Source organism: Nicotiana attenuata, unplaced genomic scaffold, assembly GCF_001879085.1.
Source record: "Nicotiana attenuata strain UT unplaced genomic scaffold, NIATTr2, whole genome shotgun sequence".
Lineage (NCBI taxonomy): Eukaryota > Viridiplantae > Streptophyta > Magnoliopsida > Solanales > Solanaceae > Nicotiana > Nicotiana attenuata.
In genome coordinates, this window is record NW_017680551.1 from 7,153 (window position 1) to 13,222 (window position 6,070).

Consider the following 6,070-nt stretch of genomic DNA (forward strand, 5'->3'; position numbering starts at 1 on the left):
CTGTTAACTAGTATTAATTCCCGCCTTTCGCTTTTGGGGGTGGAAGGAAAAGAAACGTAGGGAGGGATAGAATCACTACACTATCACGGCCAACTATACCAAATCCTTAATTTAAGGATATATTTAATGCTATTTATGAAATTAAATAATAAATAAATAGTAATAAAATTACTTTATCTTGGATCTTGGGCGGATAGCGGGAATCGAACCCGCATCTTCTCCTTGGCAAAGAGAAATTTTACCATTCGACCATATCCGCATTTTTTTGTTCTTGATACACAATATGTACCCACATATATGATATATAACCGGATCTTTTTTGTGCAGTGCCGGGACACATATTCTCTTCGGAACGATTCCAATTATTTTTTTATTTAATTGTATTCTTTTTATTCAAGAAGTTTGACCCCCTCTAATTTTTTGTTTCTTTATTTGATTTGCGTTTTCTTTGGGGACTTAGATTCCAATTTAATGTGTCTCACAACCGAGAAAAATTAGGGGGGTCATTTTGGTTTTGGGTCTGCGACGAATAGGTTCAAGAGATGAGAGAATTAAGGATACCCACCAGAAAGACTAATCCAATCCATAAGGATGTACCAGAAAATACAACATTTTTGTTACTTGACCAGCCATCAGGAGAAGCAAATACAACGGGTACGCTAATCAATAAGATTAATGAAGTAGCAATTAATGCAAAAACAGCCAATTGGAAAGCAAGAGTCATGCTTTTAATCCTCCAAGCTACCAACAAATGAACTATATACCATTTGATCCCTCTATCAGCCAAAAAATATTAATTCCAAATTAAACGTGTACTTGTGGATCCAGGTAGCTCAACCAATATTATCAGATCGAGGGTGGTAGAGCAGCTCGGACTGCTCGACCGAATTGTACCCGCCTCTCGAGTCCTCAACGGATTCAACGTGGTGAGTGAAACAACGAAAGGAGAAATCACACTCCTAGTCAATGTGGCCGGCACAACCCAAAATGCTAAATTCTATGTCATCGAGGGAGACATGAGGTACAACGCCTTGCTCGGAAGGCCGGGGATACACTGCATGAGAGCGGTGCCATCCACCCTCCATCAAATGATGAAATTCCCGACAAAGGATGGGATCAAAACCGTCTACGGGGAACAGCATGCTGCGAGAGAAATATTTGCGGTGCACGATGTGGCTCCGACACCGGTACCTCCACCTTCAGAGGAGCCGAAGGATAAACAAACATTGAAATGGCAATAACAAGCCACAGTCTCGGCTACTCCTGACTAAACAAAGCAGGGGACCGTACCGCGTCCTCGTCACAAGCGACTGAAACACATCAGGGCTCGAAACATCACCAGCATAATCTACGCTAAGGTATGACCGCCTCCCGATTCTTTAAGTTTCATTCTATGCTAACCTAAGTGCAGGTATCCGGTCAAAACGTCCGAAGCACTTTTCGAAGGCCTTAGGTTTCGAAAGCATGCGTTGCACTCTTTTCCTTCGCCTAAGTTTTTATCCCAATAAGGGTTTTACTGGCAAGGTTTTTAACGAGGCAACACCTATATGCTACCTAAGGAAAACTCAACGATTATTGAAGGCTTCTTTTGCAATCGACCTCGAATACTGGGGGGAATCACCCCGGAAGATCACCTTCTCGGAGCAGTTAAGACATGCTGAACATGGTCTCGATAGAAAATACAATGTACCGGGCCAAACGGTCGAACAACCGTGCTTGCATAGAATAACCGAGCCCTCAACAACAAAGACATGTATGCTCAAGCAATCGAAGAATAATTTCAAGAAGCATTTTGCATTTCAAAGAAGTTGGGTGCTTTTGCAAAAATGGCTCCTCTGTCAAAAATGTCCCGAACCCTCGGGGACTGCCTGAATGACCTTCGGGTCAGAGCTCCAAACTCATAAGCCCTCAACGAGGCAACAACAAAATCACGAAATGGCTCCAAAGCCAAAAACGCCCCGAACACTCGGGGACTAGCGTCGAAAACTCAAATCCACATGACCTCCGGGTCGGAGACTCCGGAATCGTAAGCCCTCAAACGAGGCAGCACCAAGTCTGCAAGTAATGGCTCCCGAGCCGAGAAATCCTCGATAACTCGCGGACTGCCGTCAAATCGCCATCTCCATCGCAATGGCTCACGAGCCGAAAAATCCTCGATAACTTGGGGACTTTCACCAATCGCCACCTATCAAAAACCCGAGGCCATAAGACCCCGAGCGGGCAGTAAGACTTACATAAGGCAACGACAATATCTATAAGACCTCGAGCAAGGCATGAACCATACTTGTACCAAGTATCCAACTGTAAGACCTCAAAGGCATGTAAAACTTGTAAGACCTTACGAAAGGCATAAACCCGATCTCAAAGTTAAGGCTATATATCGAACTTGTGAGACCCCTAAAAGGCATACCCTCGATATAGACGCCGAAACTACTTCACTTGGGACTTAAAAGGCTCCGGCCGAACACAAACGACTACAGTCGAAAGGCTGTACCAGCCAAACTAACACGACTCGGGGACGCTCGACCGTCGCTACAAAATCACAGGCCTTCAATTACTTCGAATCTACTACGAAAAGAACCGGTTAAACAGGTGTTGATACCCAATTTTTCCCTGCATATTTTCACATATACAAAATACTTTCAAAATAACATATATATGCATATATAAGCATGCCCAAGTATTTTGGTATTTTTCCTAATTTTTAAAGATTTTTAAAATCAATTTATTGTCCATTTTAGAAGTACAAAAATCAGTAATTATTCCCAAAACTATCAATTTTGGTGAATAATTTATTTTATTCTCATATTTATACCAAAATATAGTTGAGGTAATTTTGTATTTTTTACAAATTTGTTTGGTATTTAAAAGACTAAATTGCCTATAATTGCAATTTTAGCCTATTTTAAGATTAATAGCATTTCATAATTATAAAATTGGTTCTAGTATTTTTAAATTAATGTTTATATATTATTTACTGACAGTACTTTTAATTTGCTTTTAAAATCATCTTTACTATTTTTTTATAAATAAAAAGGGAAAACTGGCTATTTAACATTTAGCCCCATTTCATTTCAATTATAGCCTACTTTACATTTCAATTTTAACCCTAATCGACCCAGTCCTAATTAGACCAACCCAATTTCATTTTACTCGGCCCCAACCCAATTTAAAAATCCGCCTGGTTCCTGTTATTAATCCAGGCCGTTGATCATTTTGATCAACGGCCATAATTTCCCCTTACCATTTTAACCCCAAACGACCTACCCTAATCTCTCATTTCATTCTGATAGCCGCCTTTGAAATCCTTTCGTCTCTCAAACTCTCTCAACGGTTCGTCGAAACACTAATCGTCTCCTGTCCTTTCCAACCACCACTCCACCGGAATCCATGGCTTTTCAGGCCATGGATGGTCTATACTCACCCCCTCCACCATTAAACCTTGGATGTTCGAGGTTTCGAAGTTTGACTCCGATGGTTCTCTTTCAGATCTTCTCAGATCTTTGGTTCCATGGCCTCTCCGGCCTTTGCTCCGGCATATTCAAGCCTTAAGAGCCTGATTCTCACTCATCCGACTCAGGATCGGACTTTCTTCCAAGCCTTTCACATTTCTAGGGTTTCTCCGAAACCATAAGCTATTCGAGGTTTTTCTCTGTTGTGTTCTTAGATCTATGCTGTATATGTGATTTACTCGACATTTAAAGTGTTTTCCCAAATTTTCTTTCCAAAATCATTTTTTTTCGATTTAGGGTTTCTGAAAGATTTTCAAAATATCTTTCTGATTCTTTCTGTTCTTTTCTTTATGTGTGTGTGTCTGTGTTATGCTCGTATGCTTTCTTTTCTACCACATATGTGTTTGCTCTTCTGTTTTTTCTTTCTATTATACATGATTCTTCTATACATCTGTATTTTACTGTGCCTCTACCAGGCTCGCATGATTATCTCTACTCTGTTTTCCTACATGATTTCTATTGTATGTGTTTCGTGCTGAGTTCTTTAATTTTGTTTGCTTTACTGGACTTTGTCCGAATTTTGCTGAGCATGTTTCATCTACTGCTCCTTAAGTTTGTATCACTCCTTCTCTTCTGAACTTGCTTAAGTTCCGAGCTTTTCTTAAAACATGTTCTTCATGCTTTAAATCAGTTTTTATTTCCTTGTTGTTTCAAACCTGCTATCATATCTGTTTCGTTTCTCATGAGGCTCTGAAACAGACCTTTGAGTCTATTTCAATGGCTTGCCTTCTCATCTCTATGTCTGATTCGATTTAAAACCCTAGGATTTGGGGGTTTCTTTGGAAAGTTTGATTAGGGTTCTACTTTGGAACCCCGAACTATCAGACTCATTCTAAGTACTATGAACTGAATTTGAAACTCTTTGCTTATGATTCTGAACCTTTCTATGCCTGTCTTTTCTAATTAGCATGGCAACTCCTTCTTGTTTGATATCTGTGTACTTCATATATGAGAATTTCTTCTTGAAAAAAGGGTTTTTTGCCAACTAATTGATTGATTTCGAAATCCTTTTGATAAGGCCTGACTAATTGTTACTGATTTTTCTTTAATTGAACCTTCTTTACCTTTTCCTGACTTGGTTCATTCGAATAAAGCCTGTGATTTTGATTTCACTGGTTGTTTGATTGATTCCCTTTCCTTATTTTTCACAAACCGTGGACCACTGAACTTTACCTTAAATAACTTCTGTGTATTTACCCTTTTTGTGTTACTTTAGAAAAGATTTCAATCAAATTCTTTCCTTAATTGTCTTATACCCGTTTGAAATCAGAATCCCTTAACTAAAGGGAGACTTTATGTGATTGATTATGAAACTATTTTCTTACCTTTTCTTACTTGCCTTCTGCACTATAAAAAGGAACTACCCTTCTGCATTTTGGAGGGGACACGATTGAATACTCTTTAAGACAACTTCGAATTCAATACTTTTACACACCTCCAGCTAACACTACTCACCTCACACTCTCAATTTCAATACTTTCACATTCTCATCTGAGTTCTTCTGGCTGTTTGCTTGCAATTTGGGCTTTACTACTACTTTTTCTCTGTCTACTTCAGAAACTGGTATGTCCTAATTTAGTTTTAGCCATCGCACCAATGTGTTTATTTACAGCTTCTGCAATCCTGTTTACTTTACTGTCCATGCTCATTGATTAATCTGTATGCTATTCTCTTTGCACCTATTTTCTACTGTGAATCCCTATGCCGCTATTCCCTTTATGTGTTTGAGTTAAGGTCCAGGCATGGCAGTGTCCAAATTGCTGCTCATGTTTGGACCTGATCTTTAATGGATACTAACTCCCAAACCAGTATGGCTAACAGGCTGGTTAGGGGTGTGCCAGCACTCCTAATTGCTGGGTATGACCACCAGCCTGCCATGGCCTTCCCATAATCCCCTATATTGCACTTACACTCATTCCTAGCTTCTAAGTTCTTCCCCCCTCCTATGAGCCTTGCATTGGGACCTTGAGTTCCCTCTGAACTTGGACATCTGAGGGCTGGCCCTTCCACACTGCACTTTAATTCAATTCTGCAATTTATTTGGGTGTAAGCACTGCGCGGAGTTCATGAAGCTCCTGGGAACTCTGACACACCCAAAAATGAGAAAGGCTTTGGAAATCAGATCTTTGGAGTTGGTTTATTTCATGTTTCAGACTTGGAGTCAAAATTAGGCTCTCCTTGGTTGTACTTTAATTTCTGATATAATTTTACTTTCCTTTATTCATTCTGGGTTGTAATAATTTGTAATAACTTATGGGGGTATATAGTGAAAAGGGAAGGGTCACTCATGTATGCATGTGGGTAGACATCATGTTCTTAGTTGTTTCTTCCTGCAATCTCATCCTGCTTTTCATCTATGCATATCATAAAGAAATCCTGCTTACAGTTCTTCACTTATGCATGTCATATAGAAATCCTGTCTATAGTTCTGCACTTATGCATTTCACATAGAAATCCTGCTTATAGTTCTGCACCTATGCATGTCATATGGAAATCCTGTCTATAGTTCTGCACTTATGCATTTCATATAGAAATCCTGCTTATAGTTTTGCACTTAT

The 6,070-nt window shown here is 39.5% G+C and overlaps 1 non-coding gene across 1 annotated transcript; it reads right to left on the reverse strand.

Moving 5' to 3' along the window:
- Positions 1–188: 188 nt before the first annotated feature.
- On the reverse strand, positions 189–259 carry TRNAG-GCC. Its single transcript has one exon. It is a non-coding gene; the product is annotated as a tRNA-Gly (tRNA).
- Between the last annotated feature and the right edge of the window lie 5,811 nt (positions 260–6,070).